This window comes from Grammomys surdaster, unplaced genomic scaffold (genome assembly GCF_004785775.1).
Source record: "Grammomys surdaster isolate TR1022 unplaced genomic scaffold, NIH_TR_1.0 266, whole genome shotgun sequence".
Lineage (NCBI taxonomy): Eukaryota > Metazoa > Chordata > Mammalia > Rodentia > Muridae > Grammomys > Grammomys surdaster.
Window position 1 is genome coordinate 1,274,479 of NW_021604707.1, and position 6,049 is coordinate 1,280,527.

Consider the following 6,049-nt stretch of genomic DNA (forward strand, 5'->3'; position numbering starts at 1 on the left):
AATGACAACTTGCTATTTTGTTTGCTTCTGGAGTGTATGGGTGTGGTGTGCGTATGTCGTGTGTATGGGTGCATACCCCCATGTGTACATGTATAGATTACTAGAAGTCAATACCAGCTGTTGTGTTCCTGGATTATTTTCCATCTTGGGTTTTGAGATAAGGTCTCTCACTAAACCTGAAGTTCACCATGTAAGCTAGAGGGGCAGTCTGCTGAGCCCTGAGAGCCTCCTATCTCCATCCCCAGCACTGCTCTTACAGACATAGCTGTGCTGGACATCTGAACTCAGGTCTTCATGCTTGTCCAGTAAGCACTCTACCCACTGAGCCACCAAACCCTCTACTCTACAATGTATATATCTATACATTAGGATGGATAACCGAGCCTGACAACAATTAACTGGATGTTTCAGATGGCCAATAGAAAGGATTTATGAATGCTCCCGGTAGAAGAGCTGAAGTGTGTCTGAAACAGCAGACTTGCTAATCGCCCTTGTCTAACTATCATACCTATGTATATGCATCAGAATGCCACACTATGCACACAAATATATACAATTTCTATGTGTAAATTAAAAATATATTTCTAGAAAATCCAGTTTCTTCCACGGGTATGTCTTCTATCCGTGTTATATATTTTTTTCATGATTTCTTTCTTTTAAGAAATCTGCCTTTTCCGCCCGCTCCCCCCTCCACCCAAGCGCCGCTCTGGCTGCACCGCGCTCTCTCCGCTCTGTCAGGCTAGCGCCACTGTCCTCAAGCGTCACCATGATCATCTACCGGGACCTCATCAGCCATGACGAGCTGTTCTCCGACATCTACAAGATCCGGGAGATCGCGGACGGGCTGTGCCTGGAGGTGGAGGGCAAGATGTTCAGTAGAACAGAGGGTGCCATGGATGACTCGCTCATTGGTGGAAATGCTTCCGCTGAAGGTCCGGAGGGTGAAGGCACTGAAAGCACAGTAGTCACTGGTGTTGACATTGTCATGAACCATCACTTACAAGAAACCAGCTTCACAAAAGAGGCCTACAAAAAGTACATCAAAGACTACATGAAATCACTCAAGGGCAAACTTGAAGAACAGAAACCAGAAAGAGTAAAGCCTTTTATGACTGGAGCTGCAGAGCAAATTAAGCACGTCCTTGCTAATTTCAATAACTACCAGTTTTTTATTGGTGAGAACATGAATCCAGATGGTATGGTTGCTCTCCTGGACTACCATGAAGATGGTGTGACTCCATTCATGATTTTCTTTAAGGATGGCTTAGAGATGGGAAAATGTTAACAAATTGGATCTATTCCCTGTCACCGTAATTGGCTGCTGCTTACCATCCGTACAACACCAGGACTTAGGACAAATGAGACTGATGTCATCTTGAGCTTTTATTTTGACCGTGATTTATTTGGAGTGGAGGCATTGTTTTTTTAAGAGAAAAACATGTCATGTGGGTTGTCTAAAAATAAAGTGCATTTAAATTAAAAAAAAAAAGAAATCTGCCTAACTTGTTAAAATTGCAAATTGATATTTAGTTATGTTAGAATTATCTTCTTGTATTTTTTTTCTGTCTCAAGAATATCTGGTACAGTCAGTTCTCTTATTGCTGATGTTGGTGATTTATGATTTTTTCCTGATTAGTTCAGTTTGAAGTGTATCAATATTATTCATCTTCTCAAAGAGCCAAATTCTTGCTTCATTGCACCCTGCATTTTGTGTTTTACTTCACTAATTTCTGCTTTGGTGTTTATTATTTATTTTGTCTCCTTATTTCAGGTTCAATTTTCTCTTCCTCATCTGGTTTGTTAAAGTGGTAGCTAAAGCTATTAATCAAAATTTTCTTTCCTGGCTTTTCATACTCTTTTTTTTTATATTCTTTAAATACGTTGGTTTTTAAAAATCTCCATTCTATTCAAAATAATCTATATTGCCCTTTGATCTGTCTTAGTCCATAGCTACTTAGAAACTCATTGGAGTTTCGTTTTCAGATATTTGGGGGAATATTGTGGAAAATTTCTGTTACTAATTTGTAACTAGTTCTATGCTGGTCATATTTTTCTTACTCTATGTCTTTGTGTTATTGAAAATTTGTTTTATATAATAATGCTGATTACAGTTTCCCTTCCACCAGTTCCTCCCAGATCCTCCCCATTTATCTGAATCAATACCGCTTCTTTCTCTCTCATTACACTACAAATGGGCAGGGTCAGGAGAGATGACTCAGTGGTTAAGAGCACTTGCTGCTCTTCCAGAGGACCTGGGTTCAATTTCTAGTATCCACATGGCAGCTTCGAATTGTTTGTTAACTCCAGCTCCAGGGGATTCAACATCTCCACACATGTATACATGCAGGCAAAACACCAACGCACATAAAATAAAAATAGATAGCAAATCTTTTAAAAAGAAAACAAATGGACATCTAAATAAAATAACAATAAGTGCAAATAGGGCAAAACAAACAGAAGAAAAAGAATTTTAAAAAAGCACAAGAAATTAATACAGACTCAGAGACAGATATATTCACACTCACAGAAATCCCATAAAAACACAAAATTGGAAGCCATAATATGTAAGCATACATGAAGGTCTTTTAAAAAAAATGTCTCAAGCAGTCATTATGAGAAAAAACACTTCCCAAAATGCCATTGAGTTCATTTTGTGTTGGCTGTCTACTGTTGGGCATGGAGCCTGTCCTTAAGTATAGTTTTCGAACCTGGTGAGACTCTTTTTTTTTTTTTTCTTTTTTGAGTAGTTATCAATTGAAGATAGCTTCTGAGTTAAGGGAGGGGACATGTGTTCCCTTCCCTTCTCAGTGTTGGGATCTCGTCTGGATTAGACCTGTGCAGGTACTGTGCAGCTGCCACCATCTCTGAGTTCAGGTGTGCATCAGTCTACTATGTCTGGAAGACACTATTTCCTCGAGCTCTCCCATCTGCTCTGGCTCCTACAATCTCTCCACCTCCTCTTCCACAGTGTTCTCTGATCCCTGAAGGGAGAGTTTTTGATGAAGGCATCCCATTTAGGACTGAGAACCTACTTTAATAACTTAAAAAAATAATTCAAATGTATTAATGGCCAAGAACATCATGACAAATATTGTTTAAAAGACTGTGCTTATTGTTGTGGGAGGTGTATTCTAGGAAAGCTATGCAGGTCAAATTTAGTGGACAGTCACTCAGATCTCCCATATTTTCTGTTTTGGTGGTCTTGTTTGACGAATGCTTGCGCTATCAGTTGTTGACAGGCATCGGAATCTTCAAGTTTAGTGGTGGATTCACTGAGTTGTCTTGCAATTTCTCTGAGTATCTGTTCCCAGAGCAATAGGTTCTATGTCATTCTTATGAACAAACCACTTTACCACTGGGAAGTGACCCTTATTATCCCTGAAAATATTTCTTGTTTTAAGACCTCTCTTGTCTGATAGTAATGCAACTACTTCAAGTTCATTTGGAGTACTGTTAGCACGGCTTATGATTTGGTCAGCTATTTATGACAGAATTTCATAGTGCAGCATAGGCTGCCCCCAAACTCATGGCAATCTTCCTTTCTTAGCATCTTGAGAGTTCTGGGATCAGGCCAAACTTTACACTGACTTGTTTGTGCCTTTATGTCTAAAGTGGGTTGTCGTGGGCAGGCTATCATTTCATCTTTACTTTTTACCCAGTCAGACAGCATCTGTCGACTAGCTGGGTCATCTCTTCTACTTGAAATTTGATGTACTAACTGGTCTCCTTGGGTTTAAGTCTGTGGTATCACTATTTGTTTTTTGTTGATCTACATCCCTGTTTCTTTTCTCTAGTATTCCATTACGTTCTGTCTTCTATGGATGATTTAAAACATTTTAAAAATTACACATTTATTTATTTATTTATTTATTTATTTATTTATCTGTATATATATGTGTGTATGTGATATATATACACATATATATGTGTGTGTGTGTGTGTGTGTAGCTATGACCATATGCTCAAAAGTCTTCAAGATTCCTCCTACCCCATAATGGTAGGATGAAGTTAAAAGCACTTGGCATATCCTGCAAAGCCCTCCACACTTGACTCTTCTATTCTTCTAACATCATCTTCTACTCCAACATTGTGGCTCCAAACCGACACCTGGGTCTTTTACTCTGGCCTTTACCGTGTGACATCCCCAATATGTTCCCTTCGGTCCCACACTTCCTTCTGATATGTTACGTGTTGTTCCGAAGCTGGTGAGCAGAAGAACCCTTAAATCTTGGAATGTCTGTCCCTGACCTCTGTGCCTGATAAACAGTTAGTTATCTTTGAGCCCCAGCCAGAATGTTACAGTAGCCTAAGAGTCTTGTCTGCATGTGCCAAGACCAAATTATTCCCTTGTTTCCATACCATTTATCCAGCCCCCATATACCACGGAATAAGGAACTTGACCTCAGCTCAAGCCACACTGCCTCTTATCAAAACAGGCCTTAGTTAAAAAAAATGATGACGTTTGGACTAACCGGCGTGCTTGATGGTAGTAGCCCAAAACGTTTTGCAGATTGACATTGGGCCTCAAGATCAAGGAAGTAATAAAAAGAGCGAAAGAGATAAGGAAATTTGAATACATAATGATCTGATAAGCTACAGGTAGTAAATCAATAAAGAAAATATATCTTTAAAAATCACAGATATGGAGCTGGTAAGATGGCTCAGTGAGCAAAGGTCACTGTGGCCAAGCCCGACGACCTAAGTCCAGTTCCCAAATCCTGCATGGTGGAAAGGGGAAAACCAATTTCCTCACATTACCCTCTGACCTTCACATGTGTACATGACATGTGCATTCGTGCGTGTGTGTGTGTGTGTGTGTGTGTGTGTATGAACATTAGGCTGTTCCAAAGGCCTAGGGGCAGAGACAAATATCCCAGGAGTTAAGCATTATTGAGCTCAGTGGTTTTTCTTCTTCATATGTCAGCCATAGAACAATGCATGACACTTGCATGTCTGTGTCATGACACTATAGTCAACATATTGGAGACATCACATTAATAAAGGCTTTGTAGGATATGTCAAGGATTTTTACTTTATCCTAAAATTCTGGGATGGGGCATTACCTCAACAGTTTCAAACACATGGTCACATTGGCATTTTGGAAGGTCCTTCTGGGTTTTATTCTGTGTGGTTCAGAACAGGTCAACCCAGTGACAGGGGAGCCACAGGAGGCTCTGAACATGGTTTCCAGGAAACGTGCTAAGATTAGATTCTTACCAATGAGCTATTTCTCCCACCCATGGCCCAGTTTCTGTGGAAATCCCTGAAAGGATTCTCAGTGGTATTAGGTAGAAACCTGTTCTTCTCTTTCTTTTCTCAGACTTGGAAGGCCTCACTTGCTACATGACAAGTGTGATAGAGAAGTGAGTGGAACCTTACAGGGCTCTGAGGAGGGAATGGGGTAAGCTAACTACATATTACTGCCATTCCTGACTACTGGAATAATACATAATCCCAAAGCAGGGCCTGGACAAATGAGAGACAGATGACATTTCTGATGAAAAAAGTTTTCTCTGGACTTTCCTTCCAGAGACTTAGAAGCTGTTCTTCCTACTCAAACTCCCTTAGAGAACTCCCTCACCCCAATCACCCACACACTCAATGTTTATAACACTTCATGGGGCTAATATAGCTCACACATTTCTTTCCTGTTATTAATGAACCAGCTGCTGTGTGAGGGAAACAAGAGTCTGGTTCACGAAGTCTTTAGGAGACAGAAAGTGAAGGGGGAATAATTAGTAACAATAATACAGAAATCCAGCCAGAAGGGAGATTGCCCAACATTGATATATACCAGACAATTAGGTGTGTGTGTGCGCGTGTGTGTGTAATTTCAACAAAGGTGGGAAAGCTGTATCTGTGCACAGGAGTTTTACAATTCATTGCCTAAATAAACAACTGACTCATGGCCCTGTTTCCCTGTCATGGAAAACAAACAAACAAACCCAGTACCTAAATACATACTCTGTAACCTTCTGTGTTCTGTTATCACTTTCCCTAAAGATTTCCAATGATTTGGAAAGAGAAAAGGGAAAGGATGGGAGAAGGA

At 40.1% G+C, this 6,049-nt stretch overlaps 1 pseudogene; it reads left to right on the forward strand.

Annotated features, from left to right (window-relative positions):
* Window positions 1–759: 759 nt before the first annotated feature.
* LOC114628242 lies at window positions 760–1,303 on the forward strand (annotated as a pseudogene).
* Window positions 1,304–6,049: the final 4,746 nt, after the last annotated feature.